The sequence below is a fragment of the Triturus cristatus genome, chromosome 10, assembly GCF_964204655.1.
Source record: "Triturus cristatus chromosome 10, aTriCri1.1, whole genome shotgun sequence".
NCBI lineage: Eukaryota > Metazoa > Chordata > Amphibia > Caudata > Salamandridae > Triturus > Triturus cristatus.
Genome location: NC_140593.1, coordinates 675537144 through 675554632, shown reverse-complemented (window position 1 = coordinate 675554632; position 17489 = coordinate 675537144). Strand labels below are relative to the sequence as shown.

At 48.1% G+C, this 17489-nt stretch overlaps 1 protein-coding gene across 4 annotated transcripts in view; it reads left to right on the top strand.

Moving 5' to 3' along the window:
* CRAMP1 (cramped chromatin regulator 1) overlaps window positions 1–17489 on the top strand; it is a 1093426-nt gene that overhangs the window by 459063 nt on the left and 616874 nt on the right. The gene's annotated exons all lie outside the window — the stretch shown is intronic.

The following is a 17489-nucleotide window of genomic DNA, read 5'->3' as shown; positions in this document are numbered from 1 at the left end:
GAGAGAGAGACTGACAGAGAGAGAGAGAGACTGACAGAGAGAGAGAGACTGACAGAGAGAGAGAGAGAGACTGACAGAGAGAGAGAGAGACTGACAGAGAGAGAGAGACTGACGGAGAGAGAGAGACTGACAGAGAGAGAGAGACTGACAGAGAGAGAGAGAGACTGGCTGCCTCAGAGAGAGACTGGCTGCCTCAGAGAGAGACTGGCTGCCTCAGAGAGAGACTGGCTGCCTCAGAGAGAGACTGGCTGCCTGAGAGAGAGACTGGCTGCCTGTGAGAGCTGACTGACTGAGGGAGAGACGACTGACTAAGGGAGAGACGACTGACTAAGAGTGGTTTGACTGACTGAGAGCTGACTGACGGAGAGCTGTCTGACTGAGAGAGAGAAAGCTGACTGAGAGAGAGAAAGCTGACTAAGAGAGAGCTGACTGACTGAGGGAGAGCTGACTGACTGAGGGAGAGACTGACTGAGGGAGAGACTGACTGAGGGAGAGACTGACTGAGGGAGAGAGACTGACTGAGGGAGAGAGACTGACTGAGGGAGAGACTGACTGAGGGAGAGACTGACTGAGGGAGAGACTGACTGAGGGAGAGACTGACTGAGAGAGAGATTGACTGACTGAGAGAGAGATTGACTGACTGAGAGAGAGATTGACTGACTGAGAGAGAGATTGACTGACTGAGAGAGAGATTGACTGACTGAGAGAGAGATTGACTGACTGAGAGAGAGACTGACTGACTGAGAGAGAGACTGACTGACTGAGAGACTGACTGACTGACTGAGAGACTGACTGACTGACTGAGAGAGAGACTGACTGACTGACGGAGAGAGAGACTGACTGACTGAGAGAGAGAGAGACCGACTGACTGAGTGAGACCGACTGACTGAGTGAGACCGACTGACTGAGTGAGACCGACTGACTGAGTGAGACCGACTGACTGAGTGAGACTGACTGACTGAGAGAGACTGACTGACTGACTGAGAGAGAGAGAGAGACTGACTGAGAGAGAGAGACCGACTGACTGAGAGAGACCGACTGACTGAGAGAGACCGACTGACTGAGAGAGACCGACTGACTGAGAGAGGCCGACTGACTGAGAGAGGCCGACTGACTGAGAGAGACCGACTGACTGAGAGAGAGACCGACTGAGAGAGAAACCGACCGACTGAGAGAGAGACCGACTGACTGAGAGAGAGACCGACTGACTGAGAGAGAGACCGACTGACTGAGAGAGAGACCGACTGACTGAGAGAGACCGACCGACTGACTGAGAGAGACCGACTGACTGACTGAGAGAGAGAGACCGACTGACTGAGAGAGACCGACTGACTGAGAGAGACCGACTGACTGAGAGAGACCGACTGACTGAGAGAGACCGACTGACTGAGAGAGACCGACTGACTGAGAGAGACCGACTGACTGAGAGAGACCGACTGACTGAGAGAGACCGACTGACTGAGAGAGACCGACTGACTGAGAGAGACCGACTGACTGAGAGAGACTGAGACTGACTGACTGAGAGAGAGAGACCGACTGACTGAGAGAGAGACCGACTGACTGAGAGAGAGACCGACTGACTGAGAGAGAGAGACCGACTGACTGAGAGAGAGAGACCGACTGACTGAGAGAGACCGACTGACTGAGAGAGAGGGAGAGACTGACTGACTGAGAGAGACTGACTGACTGAGAGAGACTGACTGACTGAGAGAGACTGACTGACTGAGAGAGACTGACTGACTGAGAGAGACTGACTGACTGAGAGAGACTGACTGACTGACTGAGAGAGACTGACTGACTGACTGAGAGAGACTGACTGACTGACTGAGAGAGACTGACTGACTGACTGAGAGAGACTGACTGACTGACTAACTGAGAGAGACTGACTGACACACAGAGAGAGAGACTGACTGACACACAGAGAGAGAGACTGACTGACACACAGAGAGAGAGAGAGACTGACTGACACACAGAGAGAGAGAGAGACTGACTGACTGACACACAGAGAGAGAGAGAGAGAGAGAGACTGACTGACTGACACACAGAGAGAGAGAGAGACTGACTGACACACAGAGAGAGAGAGACTGACTGACACACAGAGAGAGAGACTGACTGACACACAGAGAGAGAGAGACTGACTGACACACAGAGAGAGAGACTGACTGACACACACAGAGAGAGACTGACTGACTGACAGAGAGAGACTGACTGACATGGAGAGAGAGAGAGAGAGAGAGAGAGACTGACTGAGAGACCGACTGACTGAGAGAGACCGACTGACACACAGAGAGAGAGACTGACTGACGCACAGAGAGAGAGACTGACTGACACACAGAGAGAGAGAATGACTGACACACACAGAGAGAGAGACTGACTGACACACAGAGAGAGAGACTGACTGACACACAGAGAGAGACTGACTGACACACAGAGAGAGACTGACTGACTGACAGAGAGAGACTGACTGACATGGAGAGAGAGAGAGAGAGAGAGACTGACTGGGAGACTGAGACTGACTGGGAGACTGAGACTGACTGGGAGACTGAGACTGACTGGGAGACTGAGACTGACTGACTGACTGACTGGGAGACTGAGACTGACTGACTGGGAGACTGAGACTGACTGACTGGGAGACTGACTGGGATACTGACTGACTGACTGGGAGACTGACTGACTGGGAGACTGACTGACTGGGAGACTGACTGACTGAGAGACTGACTGACTGAGAGACTGAGACTGACTGAGAGAGACTGTCTGACTGACACAGAGAGAGAGTGAGACTGACAGAGAGAGACTGTGATGGAATTGGGGTCAACGTGTGTACGGAGCTATTCACTGCCTCTTAAGATTGCTATTGTCTGCTAATAAAAATGTATTATCAAAATGTGCTTTTGAAATACAGCCATTGTCGCATTGTCTAATGTTTTAAAACTGATATGATTTTTTTTAATGTAGCCCCACCCCCACTGACCCCAACTGACTGGGAGAGGCTGACTGACTGGGAGAGGCTGACTGACTGGGAGAGGCTGACTGACTGGGAGAGGCTGACTGACTGGGAGAGGCTGACTGACTGGGAGAGGCTGACTGACTGGGAGAGGCTGACTGACTGGGAGAGGCTGACTGACTGAGGGAGAGCTGACTGAGGGAGAGCTGACTGAGGGAGATACTGACTGAGGGAGATACTGACTGAGGGAGATACTGACTGAGGGAGATACTGACTGAGGGAGATACTGACTGAGTAGACTGACTGAGGGAGAGACTGACTGAGGGAGAGACTGACTGAGGGAGAGACTGACTGAGGGAGAGACTGACTGAGGGAGAGACTGACTGAGGGACTGAGAGAGAGACAGAGAGAGACTGAGAGAGAGACTGAGAGAGAGACTGAGAGAGAGACTGGGAGAGTGACTGGGAGAGTGACTGGGAGAGTGACTGGGAGAGTGACTGAGAGAGTGACTGAGAGAGTGACTGACAGAGAGACTGACAGAGAGGCTGACTGACTGAGAGACTGGCTGAGAGAGAGAGACTGACTGAGAGAGAGTGACTGACTGAGAGAGAGTGACTGTCTGAGAGAGAGAGAGAGAGAGACTGACCGAGAGAGAGAGAGAGAGAGAGAGAGAGACTGACCGAGAGAGAGAGAGAGAGAGAGAGAGACTGACCGAGAGAGAGAGAGAGAGAGACTGACCGAGAGAGAGACTAACTGACTGAGACTGGCTGCCTGAGAGAAAGACTGGCTGCCTGAGAGAGAGACTGGCTGCCTGAGAGAGAGACTGACACAGAGAGACTGGACACAGAGAGACTGGACACAGAGAGAGAGAGACTGTCAGTCTCTCGAGTGAGACTGACTGAGAGAGACTGACTGGGAGAGAGAGACTGACTGGGAGAGAGAGACTGACTGGGAGAGAGAGAGACTGACTGGGAGAGAGAGACTGACTGGGAGAGAGAGACTGACTGGGAGAGGGAGACTGACTGCCTGAGAGAGAGACTGGCTGACTGGGAGAGAGAGACTGGCTGACTGGGAGAGAGAGACTGGCTGACTGGGAGAGAGAGACTGGCTGACTGGGAGAGAGAGACTGGCTGCCTAAGAGAGAGACTGGCTGCCTGAGAGAGAGAGACTGGCTGCCTGAGAGAGCTGACTGGGGGAGAGACTGACTGGGGGAGAGACTGACTGGGGGAGAGACTGACTGGGGGAGAGACTGACTGGGGGAGAGACTGACTGGGGGAGAGACTGACTGGGGGAGAGACTGACTGGGGGAGAGACTGACTGGGGGAGAGACTGACTGACTGACTGACTGAGGGAGAGACTGGCTGACTGAGGGAGAGACTGGCTGACTGAGGGAGAGACTGGCTGACTGAGGGAGAGACTGGCTGACTGAGGGAGAGACTGGCTGACTGAGGGAGAGACTGACTGACTGAGAGAGACTGGCTGACTGAGGGAGAGACTGACTGACTGGGAGAGACTGACTGACTGGGAGAGACTGACTGACTGGGAGAGACTGACTGACTGGGAGAGGCTGACTGACACAGGGAGAGGCTGACTGACACAGGGAGAGGCTGACTGACACAGGGAGAGGCTGACTGACACAAAGAGAGACTGACTGAAATAGAGAGAGAGAGACTGACTGACTGAGACACTGACTGACAGAGAGACTGACTGACATACATACATATATATATATATATATATATATATATATATATATATATATATATATATATATATATATATATATATATATATTACCTACTGGCGGTCGCCAGTAGGTAGTTATAGTTAGGACCACGTTTCCATAGGAAAACCTCAACATTCTATTTTGAATAACTTTGGCGCCGGTCGACGAATCCTCGCGAATTTCTCAAAATAGGTGGGGCGCTACGCTCCGCTCCTACCCTGAAAGTCTCGGGGGGATTCGTCAAGCGGGGGCTGAGATAAAAGGGGGGTCCCAAAACGCGTTTTTCCCATGCATTTTTCCATAGGACCTTTAGAACGAGCTACAGCCCGAACGGCTGAACAGAATTACTAGAAATTTGGCAGAGAGGTAGTCCCTAGGTCAAGGAAGTGCCTTTTGTAGGTTTGGTGTAAATCTGTTCAGTAGATTCTGAGAAAATAGCCTTTAAATCAATATATATATCTGAGCCCGCTTACGGTACGCTTACCGTACGCTTACCGTACGCTTACCGTAAGCTTACGGTGGCGTGCGCGAGCGCGATTCTGATTGGCTCTTAGATCTTAGTAAACATTCGAATCGGCCGAAACCAGGAAGCGGCGTCCGCCATTTTGTCTCTCGCACTGAGTGTTGTTTATCAAACATGATGGCCAAAAACATGTTACGGGGCTGTTTTGACAACTCCCTCCCACATAGTCATGTTGAGGGAGTCCCCAAACATCCCCCAAGAGCAAAAACGGTTTTATTTTTTTTTCGGCAATTTCGCGGGGTACGCTTACCGTACGCTTACCGTACGCTTACCGTAAGCTTACCGTACGCTTACGGTAAAAAAATAAAAATAAAAAAAACACTATCCACACTTACCCCACCCCCTGTGCTTTTGGTGGCCGCAGGCCACCAAATGTGCAGGGCTTATTAATAGAGAAAAAAAACGTAATTTTGGCAACATGAAATTATAAAATCGAAATAAAAAAAACACTATCCACATTGACCTCACCCCCTGTGCTTTTGGTGGCCGAAGGCCACCAAATGTACAGGGCTTATTAAAGTTGATAAAAACCGTGCACGGAACGAACTGCGTTAAGTGGGCGCGCACGCCACAAATGGCGTAAAGTAACTTAGCATTTAAAAAACCGTACAAATTCACTGAAAAAACCATAGGTTTCACACACGTTATAGTTAGGAAATAGCATTTAAAAAACCTTGCTAATTCACTGAAAAAACCATAGGTTTCACACATGTTATAGTTAGCTGGACATTTTACTGATAAAAAACCAATGAAATTCCCCCGTTATAGTTACTGTAGGCAACTATAACTCACGCGACCGTAATCCTCTGCTGATGACATATGTGTCTTTATGAAAAAAAAATATTTGTAATATATGTATAGCTAAAATTTAATGGAAGAAGATATGGGCAAATAAGTGTCTAAATACAGTATTAGCATCAGCAGAGGATTGCGGTCGCGTGAGTTATAGTTGCCTACAGTAACTATAACGGGGGAATTTCATTGGTTTTTTATCAGTAAAATGTCCAGCTAACTATAAGATGTGTGAAACCTATGGTTTTTTCAGTGAATATATATATATATATATATATATATATATATAGAGAGAGAGAGAGAGAGAGAGAGAGAGAGAGAGAGAGAGAGAGACTTACTGACTGACTGACTGAGAGACTGACTGACTGAGAGAGAGACTGACAGACTGACAGACTGACAGACTGACTGACTGACTGACTGACTGACTGACTGACTGATGGAATTGGGGTCAAAGTGTGTATGGAGCTATTCACTGCCTGTTAAGATTGCTATTGTCTGCTAATAAAAATGTATTACCAAAATGTGCTTTTGAAATACAGCCATTGTCGCATTGTCTAATGTTTTAAAACTGATATGATTTTTTTTTAATGTAGCCCCGCCCCCACTGACCCCAACCCCTACTAGTGCGGCCCTCGGCCACAAACCACACTGTAATTTTGTCCCCAACAGAAAGTTTGTGAATACCCATGCCTTGGAGGCAAAGGCTGGTCCTTGGTCTGCGTGGAATGCTGCTACTGTATATGTACTGATGAAGACCTGCAAATCTTTAATAACAGTTTGATTGTTAGCCGGTCGCTGTGGCCACACCCATAGAAATCATTATAGGACTGGACGCAGTAATGGGAATCACACCCAATAAGTATTGTAAATTCTGGATCCATATTCTGCATTGCCAAAACCAAAGCTCTCACTTCAGCCAGCTGAGCGATTCACTCACCCAAAGTTTCTGTATATGGTTTTTGTGCCTGGAATTCACCACCTTTCATGTCACACTTCACGGCAGCATATGCTGCTGAGTATTTATACTTAGTACCAACTGTGGGCTGGGCTGAATCATCAGTATATATTATGAAATCCTACTGACATAGAGGCAAAATTTTATTCGACACAGGGTATTTATGTTTATACTGGAAAAATTATTGTATTCTTAGTGTAGGCTCAAAGACGTAGTCTACATCAATAGCTGTCAAGGAAGAGGCCCACTGGAACCATCATGGATGTAAGGCTTTGACGTTAGGAATGCTTGCTTTTGTGAAAGCCTCTAAAGGTTGGAATGGGAATCGTCACAATTATGTTTTTGCCCTGAGCCAACGAACGTTCGTTTAGGACAGCTGTTTGAACTGCAATCAGAATGTATGCAATCTATGCAAAAGTCATTTCTGTATTATGGTATGAATGTGATTTATATGCAGTCTGCACTGTTTCACCTTCATTAAAGGTGATGTATGTATTGCCAGTTAAACTCGAAATGATGCGGATGACTAAATTAGTTTTCTTTTCATGAGTATTCAAGCATTTGGATGCAAGCATGTCTGTTTGGAATGTTCTGAGAACAGTAGTATGTTCTGAAGTACAATGTTTGTAATCTGGTATGTATATTCTGCCAATGTTTAAAAAGGCTAAAAGTGATTTTAGCTTTTTAATGTATTTGGAGGTTGGGTTGCAGAAGTGCACACTTCAATAAGAAGGGCTCCTGCCTTCATTGTCAGTGAAATTGCTCCCCCCCCCTCGCAGCTGCACCATCAAGTGAGGCCTTGCCCCGAGCCCCTGCACTCTCAAGTGCGGATGTTCGAGGCCCTCCTCCACCCTCAAGTTTTACCTGCACCTCATCCCTGGGGTCCAGTGGACCTCTGTCTCCTTTCGCTCGCTCCGCTCTTTCTCTCCGTTTTCACATATTTTTCTCTGATTTCAATCTCCCCCTTTTACTCTCCTTCTGTGTCTTTCTTCCGTTTTCTCTCGTTTTTGACTGATTTCAATCTCCCCCTCTCACTCCCCCTCTGTGTCTTTTCTCCGTTTTCACTCGTTTTTCACTGATTTAATCTACCCCTCTCAATCGTTCTGTCTTTCCCCCACTTTTCTTGCATCTTACACTGCCTCATTTTCACTCTATCTTCTCTATTTGCCTGTTCTACCCATTTTTCCCTGCTGCTGCTGCCCCCGCGGCCACCCAACACCTCCCCCCCTCTTAGCACGACCAATGCGACCGGCCCAATCCGGCTCCCCTACCTGCTCCCAGCTGTCCAGCCCTCCCTGACTCCTACTTAATGGCGGCTGCTGCGGGGACAGGCGAGCAAGACCACTGACTCATTGTCAGTGAAATTGCCACCCCCCTGCCCCCCCGCAGCTCCACCAGCATGTGAGGCCTTCCCCCGAGACCCTGCACTCTCAAGTGCTGGTGTTAGAGGCCCTCCTCCACCCGCAGGTTTTACCTGTGACTCATCCCTGGTGGTCCAGTGGACCTCTGTCTCCTTTCTCTCTCTCCGCTCTTTTCTCTCTGTTTTCTCTCGTTTTTTACTGATTTCAATCTCCCCCTTTCACTCCCCCTCTGTGTGTCTCCTCCGTATTCACTCGTTTTTTTTACAGATTTTAATCTCACCCTTTCACTCCCCTTCTGTCTTTCCTCCGTTTTCCTTTGTTTTTCACTGGTTTAATCTTCCCCCTCTCACTCTCCTTCTGTGTCTTTCCCCCACTTTTCTTGCACCTTTCACTACCTCATTTTCACTCTTTCCTTTATTTTTGCCTTTTCTGCCGCTGCTGCCCCCGCGGCCCCTACCCCCCAGCACGACCAACGCGACTGGCCCAATCTAGCTCCCCTCCCCGCTCCCGCCTCCCAGCTGTCCAGCCCTCCCCAACCCCTACTTTATGGCGGGACGCGCAGCGGGCGCGGGAAGCGCCGAAGGCAAGCCCGCCTGCGACCCGACCGCAACCAGTGCCAGGAACCCTGGACCTCGCCAACGCTATGACCCAGCTGTACTCCACGCTCTCAACCCAGGACGCAACAACAACTGCAAGCTAGCATCACCAGCCGACACCCACGGACCCTTCAGCTGTCACCGCTGCCGGCACACCTGCAGCACCGCCAAGACCACGGACCCGGCGCAACCCACCTGCAAGATGACAACCCAACCGAAGACCCTTCAATGGATCCTCCTCAACGTCCGATCCCTCCACAAACATGCCACTGAAATCTGGGACCTCTTCAACAGGACCACCCCGGATGTAGCGTTCTTCACCGAAACATGGACCAACACCACCTCGGGACCGGACATCGCCATCCCCATTCCCCAAGGATACAAGATCTCCAGGAAGGACCGCCCCACCCGCGCAGGAGGAGGAATCGCCATTGTCCACAAATCCAACCCCTGCCTGAGCACACTCCCTGACGAGCCCACAGACCTGATGGAACACCTTCACTTCAAGATACTGGCCAGCCCTACCACCACCCTCCGAGGAACCCTCATCTACCGACCTCCTGGACCCCGTGGATTTTTCGCCAACTCCATCACGGACATCATCTCCCCGCATGCCATCGCGTCCACCAACTACACCCTACTGGGAGACCTCAACTTCCACCTCGACAACCAACTGGACCCCAGCACCACATCCCTCCTGGACAACCTCCACAACATTGGACTCTGCCAGATCGTGACCGAACCTACGCACTCAGCAGGACACACCCTCGAATCCCTCTTCACAACAGGTAACTCCATCACCTTCAGCCACACCACCAAACTCCCATGGACTGACCATCGATGCGTCCACTTCACCTTCAGAACACCCACCATCCACAGACACCTGCACCTGCTCCCACAACGAAACTGGACCAGAATCACCTACCAGGTAACCTCATACTCAGCAACACCACAGCCCGAACCCTGCACAGATGGATCTCCGACAGCGCCAACACCATAGCCCCCCTCAAGAAAAACAACAACACCCACGCCAAGAAAGCCAGATGGTTTACCACCGAACTTCGAGAGTCCAGACGCACTTGCCACCACCTCGAAAAGGCCTGGAGGAACTCCAAATCCACAGAAGCCTACAACAACTTCAGAGCCACCACCAACGCCTCAGAAAAACGAGGAAAAAAGCGATTGAAGACAGAATCTCCACTCACGCACACAACAGCAAAGAACTCTTCAGCATCATCAAGGAGTTCACCCAACCCACCAGCGAGTCCACCGACATCCCTCCCTCACAAGACCTCTGCGACTAACTCCGCAACTTTTTCCACCACAAAATGAAGAGCATCTATGACAATTTCGACGAAGACAACCAACACACTGAACCCTCACCAACCACCCCCGACACCCTGAAGCCAGCAATCGACAACTGGACAGCCCTCACCACTGAAGACACACTGAAGACGATGAAGTCAATCCACTCCGGGGCCCCCACGGACCCCGGACCCCACCACATTTTCAATAGAGCCTCCCACACCATCGCACCCATGCTCTGCCATACCATCAACTGCTCCCAGGCAACCGCCATATTCCCCGACGACTGGAAACACGCCGAGGTCAACCCCCTCCTGAAGAAACCCTCGGCAGACCCCATCGACCTCAGAAACTGCAGACCCATCTCCCTGCTCCCGTTCCCAGCGAAAGTCATCAAGAAAGTCATCAACAGACAATTCGCCACATTCATCGAAGAGCACAACATCCTCGACTCCTCCCAATCCGGCTTCAGAAAAAACCACAGTACGGAAACCGCCCTCCTCGCTGCAACAGACGACATCCGCACCCTACTGGGCAAAGGAGAAACAGCAGCCCTCATCTTCCTCAACCTCTCAGCGGCATTCGACAGTCTCTCACCGCAATCTAATACGCAGACTCCACAACGCAGGGATCCAAGACAAGGCCCTCAACTGGATCTGCTCCTTCCTCTCCGGCAGAACGCAGCGGGTCAGACTCTCCCCTTTCCTTTCCTCTCCAACCCTACACCTACCACCTGCGGAGTCCCCCAGGGGTCCTCCCTCAGCCCTACACTCTTCAACGTCTACATGGCTCCGTTTGCCCCCATCGTCGGAACCTACGGACTCAACATTGGGTCATACGCAGACGACACCCAACTCATCCTCTCCAACAAACCCAATACCGCCACAATTTTCGAGAAGGCATGGAAGCCGTAGCCAAATGGATGAAAAACAGCTGCCTACAACTAAATATCAACAAAACAGAAGTACTCATAATGGTCCCAAACCCCAACGCATGGAACGACACCTGGTGGCCCCCCGCCCTCGGAAGCCCGCCCCCGATCCCCCCCCCCCGGACCACGCACGCAACCTGGGAATCATCCTGGACTCCGAGCTCCAAATGAACCGCCAGATCAACTCTGTCTCGTCCTCCTGCTTCCACACCCTCCGCCTCCTATGTAAGAACTTCAAATGGATCCCCCTCGAACACAGAAAGACCATCACTGACGCCCTGGTCACCAGCAGACTCGCCTACGGCAACGCACTCTACGCCGGAATAAACAGAAACCTCACCCGCAAGCTTCAGAACATCCAGAAAGCCGCTGAAGACTGGTCCTCGACCTGCCAAGACACTGCCACATCTCCCAGCACACTCCACTGGCTCCCCATTGAAGCTATAGTCACCTTCAAGATGCTCACCCACAAGGCCCTCCACGACACTGGACCAGCATACCTGAACAGCCGACTCAAATTCCACGCACCCCAGAGGACCCTACGATCTGCCCAGTTCTCCTACCCTATGGTCCCCCGCACCAGAAAGACCATATAGGGAGGCTGCTCCTTCTCCTTCCCCGCAGCCCGAGCCTGGAACGCCCTGCCGTTCCACCTCGGACAGACAACATCGCTCCCCATCTTCGCAAGAAACCTCAAAACCTGGCTCTTTGACAGACCCCCTCCCTTGATGGACTGGAGCCTGCTAAACATCCCCCCCCCCACGCCTTGAGACCCTTACGGGTGGGTAGTCGCGCTTAACAAACGCCTGATTGATTGATTGATTGATTTGATAATTCATATCCTTGAAATATGACACTAAGAAAAGCAATTTAAGATTTTTTTACATTTTTTATTTCTAGCCATGTTCAGTAGATACCAAAATTATGCGATCTAATTGCCAGGTGTGTGTTTAGATTATCTTCTGTAAAGTAAATGTCATCAATGTATGACAATGGTTCTGAGTCAAACTACACGCTAGGAATGATTTGGTTTGGCTACAGGAAATAGAGGATTATTTGTTGAAGAGATGCAAGGTTCAATCAGTCCATGGTATTCTAATTGTGATAGAATTTCCCTAACAGGTTGTCTAGCTTCATGCTTATTAGGGTATTTTGGTTGCACCTGTGGCCTGGACTTTATGGCCATAATATGACAAGGCTAGTCTTTATCACAGCCTGCTTGGTTGCGATATAACGCAGGGGCTTATGCAAGAGCACATTCTGTGACATGCGCCTTTTTTTTTAACTTCCTCTAGAATAAGAACTGAAAAGGATGGCAATATTACCTCCTCCCCCTTGGGACCTTTCTAACATACTCAGGCGGCCAATCTACCTCAGCCAAGAAAGTGTCTTAAGCTTTTGTCAAATTCTCCCGAAACATTACTTTAATGGCATGTGATATATCACCTTCTGTTTGAATGTCCAAATCATAAAATCTAGCACGATGGCTCAGCCACTGGTCTGAAGTTTCAACTTGGATATAGTAATAAGTTGGTCTCGCCACCAGAAAATCTTGAGTCTGGTGAACTATCGTAACCTCTGCTGTGCTGTCGAGGAGTTTTTTCACCCACATCTTTTTCTGGAGAAATGTCCTGAGTATTTGTGACATATTTCCGTGGAAATTCCTGCCACTTTCTTCTTTTTAAAGTATTTTTGCTGTGGAAGTTTCTCTTCCTTTTTTATGATGACGTCAGAGGTTTGTTTCACTTACTCCTCCATTCTTTGTTCGCCTCGCTCCCCTCTCTATGATTCTCCGTCTGTAGAGTCCGCAAAAGAACAAGATGGATATGTATCAGAATGCTGATACCTATCAGGCAGTTTATAAGGGGTATATCAATTATAGTGCTTGTCAGTGGACTCCTGTTAAGGAGATCCACTCTGTTTCTTTTTTAGGTCGAGCCTAGAACAGCGCATGCGCTGTTGCTCGAATTTTTGTAAGGGGATTTTCAAAGTGCTGCAGCCGCTGACCTAAAGCCTGCGTGCATGTGCGCGTGAACGCGCGCAACCGCCCTATGTCTCCGTCACGGGTACTGTACTTCATGAAGGCGCTTTTGCTATAATCGGGCACCGGCTCTTTACTTTTAGTGTTAAAAATAAAGCTCCGGTGCCGCGATTATAACAAAAGTAAAGAAATAGATGCTTGTTTCTATTTCTTTACCTTTGGTATAATCGCGGCACCGGCGCTTTACTTTTAGTGTTAAAAATAAAGCGCTGGTGCCGCGATTATAGCAAAAGTAAAGAAATAGAAACAAGCATCTATTTCTTTACAAAGAACAAGCATTGGCATAGCCAATAAGGTCTCGCTTTTGGGACCTTAGAACTATTTATTTATGCAGCACAATTTCTTTGGTGCAACAACAACTGTTGCATGGCTAAACACTTACAAGGTCCCAAAGGCGAGACCTATTGGCTATGCCAATGCTTGTTTATTGTTTTTATCTCAGCATTTTTTAGAAGACTCAGATGTCTTACTTGGTTGTATCTAAATCTGTTTTTGTATTACGTTGTGGCTTACCAGGCCTGGTTCCCAAATTATCAAGACCTATAGAAGCCTAGGTCGCAGAAATTATTTTCGGTAGCTCGCATTCCTGATTTGCAAAAGGAACAGCGGCGAGCCGTTGGCATATCGCCAATGTGGCTGCCTCCCATTTAATGTTACTTTAAATTAATTGCGGATACTGTGGTAAAATTGCCAATTAATTTTGTCTCCAACTCCAGGGAAGGGGCCGCCCTGTTTTCATTTTGAATTTGCTTTAGCACTTCAGGCAAAACTGTAATTGATGGGGTGCCATGTGTTATGGTATATATGGAAGCAGACAGTACCCCATGTCACACAATATTCAATTGGTTGAACCATACCAAGTGGAAGACACACATTCTGAATTCTGAATTTATCTTGGGTCCCTGATTGGGAAACATTGCTTCAAGCTGATTTGTTTCTTGTGCTATTCAAAACGGAATTTCCTCCTGTTTAGTGGGTACTTTACCAATAATTGCATGAAAGTGATTGGATTAATGGCAGGCACAGCTAACTGTGGCTTCCCAGCAGCCTTTGATGCGGCATTTGTTATTGTACGCATAAAAAACTGTATTAAGTGTCAATACAATCAAACTAAGTAGTTATAAAGACCAAGCAATTTGCGAATATTTAATGCAACTGCATTAGGAATTGTTGTGTAGCCGGCTAAGACAGGCCAGGTTGTCTGGTCATTACTGAGAGTACCCAGTCTTTTATTTTGTGGTGTGTTTGGGAGGACACCTTGGAACAAATGTTGATGTTCCTGGTATGTTAATGGTATGTCTAAGTATTCATAAGGTCTATATGCAGCTGGAGGTGCTGCTTCAGTATATGTACGAAATATTTGTGTGTTAACGTCGACTGCTGAAAAGTTTACCCAGGAATAGTAAACTTCACATTTGTAAGCTTCATGTGCCTCACTCACGAAGGTAACATCTTCCCCGCCATTGATGAGCTCATGTGTAGTTAAGCATACGGTTACTACCTATCTACAGTTTACAGGAATATTTACTGCTAGCGCCATATTTAATTAATTGAATTCAAAGAAAAGTAAACGCTACAGTGGGGTGATCCTTTTTAAAGATTCAAGCTTGAACAACCTACAGACAAAAATAGATGCTTCCTATTAAGCTGAGGAAAATAAATCCTTTTCACCAAGGACCTGTCTGTGAATATGTGAAAAGAGGCCTCGGCATGTACACGAAAAAAACGAAACCCATTAAATAAGCACCTGATCTAAAATGTTGATGGCACCATTGTAATACGGTTTCTAAAAATATAACAGGACTGTGTATTAGACCAACACAAACTCCATAGTTTAGAGACTTGGTCCACATATACCATCTGGGAGTGTTGGTGGGTATTGGCTAGCTCACAATACCACATACAACCCCTAAACCAACCAGCATATTGAGTGATATTGGCAACCTCAAATATGACACTCCGCTTCGCAAGGAATCTGTTGGAACATATCTAACACTTTTGTTTGTCACTCTTGCACGCCTAAGGTAAACACAAGAAAGGTACAACAATGCATTTTCAAACATTTATTGAAATGATCATATTCTTGCATAAAAAGCATGAGCTGCCATTATTAGAAAGATGAGACATGTTACTGTAATCAGCATTGTTAGAATGGTAAACAATATGAGCAGTTCAACCAAGTTAATTGTTGCTAATGTTTGCTTGCACCTATCTCTATCTAAAATTATTCTAAAGAGAGCATAACCAAAGTAGTTGGGCTAGCCTAATCCCCATACCTTGGTTTTAGATGTCAGGAAACCGTTCACAGTTACAGGTTATCTTCCTTAACAGGTTGGCGTCAGCAGGGCTGAATCTCAGTCACAGTCTGCAGCGGTTCTCTGATAACCTAAGCAGGGAAATGCTCCTCTCAAAAAACTTTAGCACCCAAGTCTTTTAATAAAACGCTGTTCTAATAAATTGTGCCAGAGGCGCAGACCAGCTAATTTGGTTTTATCACGCTAAAATGAAGTGTCTCCTAATGAGCATAGAAAAAAAGGAAAACGATGGCATCATGTTCTTGATGTACGACCCTGGAACTAAATGTACAGACTACGGGACATTGATGCCTGTCACAATACACATACAGCTCATTACTGTGTTAGCAGAGAAGTGTGGCAAAGGGCACCACGAGAAAGAGATGACAACCTAAGGAGTTGAATCCAAAATGGAACTACACATGCACTAAGCAACCAGGGTGGACAAACTCAGCCGTCTGTGCCACACAGATCACGATTGACAGCTTCAATAGGAGGTGTGGTGCAAAGTCTCTCCCGCTACTGGGGAGAACCTTGGTTAGGTCTGTTCACCAACGGTGAGCATGTACAGTGTCAGCACTTCTGCGTGCTGGAGTTTCCAAGTCCGCTCTCATTCAGAGATGCATTTTGTCTTGAGTGGGATTCAGGCCACCTTTCCGCTGATGCCACCCCTGCACATACTTCTCAAGCAGATAAGAACCGACTGAGCCCAAGTCATTCTAGTGCGTCCGAATTGGGCATGGAGAGTATAGTATCCCAAACTCCTGAGCATCAGTTCTCCATAAGGCTGCCCCTTTGGGAGGATCTGTTGCAGCTACAGGGCAGGGTCCTTCACCCAAATTTGTGCACGCTTCTCCTTCATGCATGGTGATTGAGCGTCCGCAGCTGACAGTTTTTGACCTCCCTTCAGAAGACCCTCAACTAATAATGTGTATGCCTGCCATTGGGGCAGGTTTGTGGCTTGGGACACTGCCAAACATGTTGGTCCGCTCTCTGCATCATTATTCTAGATATTGTTGTTAGTTTTTTCATTAGCCTGGCAAGGCTTTGCTTTGGGCACAGTTGAAGGGTGTCGTTCGATCATATCTGCTTTCTTAAGGTGCCAGATTAGCCCTCCTCTTTCAATTCACCAGCTGTGACCCGTTTCCTGAAAAAGACAAACATATGTTTCCCCCAACACCCTCCCTTATGGGACCTTAATTTGGTTCTAACATGTTTGATGTGCTCACCCTTTAAGCCCATGCACAAATGCCCACTGCATCTCTTGACCATTAATACAGTCTTCCTAGTGGCCATTGCATCTGCCAGGATGGTTAGTGAGCTTCAGGCTCTCTGTGTACCCTCCATTCTTCCCAGACAAACTGGTACTCTGCACCCGTGATTCTTTCCTACCAAAGGTGGCGACTCCTTTCCATATTGGCCAGAGCATCACGCTGCCAAACTTCTTTGCTCTGCCTCATCTTTCTAAAGAGGAGAGACTCCATCATCTGGACCCAAAAATAATGTTTTTGTTTATACATTGATTGCACCAAAGAACATCAGTGAACAATCAACTTTTTGTTGGGTTCGTCAGAGCAGATAACGGAAAAACTGTGCAGAAAAAGGAGCATCTCCTGATTAACTGTGCTCTGCATTAAGATCTGCAACGTGTACACCAAGAAGGAACCCTCTAATGGCTTGCAGACTCATTCCGCCAGAGGCAAGGCTTCGACCACTGTTAGCTCAAGAAGTCCCCATCCTAGATATCTGTCAGGCTGCTCCGTGAGCATCTCTGCACACGTTTATTAAAGACTATTTCCTCAACAGTTATGTCTGTTGGGACAGGCAGTTTGCCGTTCAGTCCTCGTTACGTTGGAACTTTACCAATTCTAGAATGTGAGGCTGAGAACACACAAGAGAAGTCAGTTGACCCTGAATCCTTGGCATGGATTGACGTCCGGTTGTGTTTCTGCAATAAAGCTCCAGTTTCATTACAACTGGTGTCTTGTGGTTCCTACGAGACTACACGCAACAGTCCTCCA